The 1,683-nt window shown below is 43.9% G+C and overlaps 1 protein-coding gene across 1 annotated transcript in view; it reads left to right on the top strand.

Annotated features, from left to right (window-relative positions):
* The first annotated feature begins 473 nt into the window (after nucleotides 1–473).
* The window catches only part of LOC101846636 (glutathione S-transferase omega-1), a 24,673-nt gene continuing 23,463 nt past the window's right edge, over nucleotides 474–1,683 (top strand). Inside the window, exon 1 of the mRNA XM_005094529.3 lies at nucleotides 474–790. The gene's annotated coding sequence lies outside the window, so the exon portion shown is untranslated. The remainder of the gene's footprint in view (nucleotides 791–1,683) is intronic.

The raw sequence follows: 1,683 nt of genomic DNA, 5'->3' as shown, positions 1-1,683 counted from the left end.
CGAACTCAGTTGCCTTAAAAGGGTGTCCCCTGGTAGTTTGAGCATGTGTGGCCTAAATAAGCTAAACCCCCCTCCCTTACCTTATTTAGGCCACCTGTGGCCTATATAAGCTAAACCCCCCTCCCTTACCTTATTTAGGCCATATGTGGCCCAAATAAGCACTCCCATATAATAAATAAGGCGGGAACAATACACAATCAGTTGCAGAATCAGTTAAACCAAGCCTGGACCTATGACTCGACAGTTCCCCTCGAAACAGCACAACAATTTAATGTTGTGTCATCATTAGTGTAGGAACTCAAGAACTCCCATATAGTTTGCGTGATCCGAAGAAATTAGAAATTCCAGGAAAGTTCCTGTTTAGCCTACGCTGATGGTTGAGGGATCGATCGGTTCCTCATCCAATCAACTGCTTGTGCTGTATCCGGCAAGAAAATCGTATGGTCTGATTGGTTGTTCAGCGAGGAAAGCCCTTTGCACAGCGAATAAAAACCAGGACGTCGGCCGGCGGACGGAAGTAAACAGTAAACATAGGCCTACTACGCCTAAGCTACTACTCTCTTACTACTTACTACTAGGCTAAACAACAGCAGAGGTAAATTATTCGCGCACTGTGGTGAACCTTTCCAACGCTTACCGTCACAAATACCACGGTTGCTCTTTAGGTCTTTAGAATCAAGACTAATCTTGATCTAGAATCTAGATCTATCGCTTTGATTTGATTCAAGATTGTCAGAAGTCACAAGTGAAAGAGGCCATCATTGTCAACTGTTTTTGCTATCTTCGAGACGTAAGTGTTGTTATTGCATGTTGTTGTTGCATGTTGTTAATCGTCTAGATGTATGTAGACTCTAGATTCTAGATCTATCGTCGTCCCTGTTACTAATCTAGTCTAGATTTTGAATGCTTTCAAGAATGGGATGACATGGTCTGGAAGGCACAGAAATTCCAGAGTGTCAAAACAACGAGCAGGAAGGAACAGGCAACGAAAGCAACGAACGGCTGATAGGCAGCTAGACTGACCACAGCCGTACTTCATACTACAGTGGAGTACATTTATAATGAGTCCGGAAAAAACGAGAAGTCTGTTATATTATAAAGACACTGTTCTAAAACCCTGTTTTTTTTTCTCCTCTTTACCTTTGTAAAATACGAAGTGACTATTTCTCCGAACGTTCGGAGAAATAGTGCCAATCTTTATTTCTCCGAACGGTTTCCGGTCTCGTGATTTTTTTGCCCATTTATTGCGAGAGTACGGCACCAACTTTCATTCTGTCTCTGGTCTGGGATTGGGAAGGAACACCGCCTGGCAAGCCCGCCTACAGACAACTTTCAGTAACACCCACCACACACCCACCACCATCATGCACATGTACACACACAAACTTATACACACACTAAGTAAACATGATCAGAGGGCAACTTTTGAACGTATGACGAGCTGAGCTCTGAATGGAAAGACAGTATGAGTGAAAGAGCAGGTGAAAGGAAGAATCTCTGAGTGTATCCACAGGCGACAGCAACTCAAGACGACGACACCAACCTCCCTGGCCTGGTCCACAGTTCACGAACGAAAGAAATGCGGCTAAAGCTGACATTCCATATGCCCGAAAAACCGATGCGAACTTCGGGTGCGAATTTCGCTTGCGAATTATTTTTTTCGCACCAACGTTTTTGTCATTG

Source organism: Aplysia californica, unplaced genomic scaffold, assembly GCF_000002075.1.
Source record: "Aplysia californica isolate F4 #8 unplaced genomic scaffold, AplCal3.0 scaffold00084, whole genome shotgun sequence".
In the NCBI taxonomy this organism is placed as follows: Eukaryota; Metazoa; Mollusca; class Gastropoda; order Aplysiida; family Aplysiidae; genus Aplysia; species Aplysia californica.
Note: the sequence above shows the minus strand (reverse complement) of the source record. Positions and strands in the feature narration are given on the sequence as shown.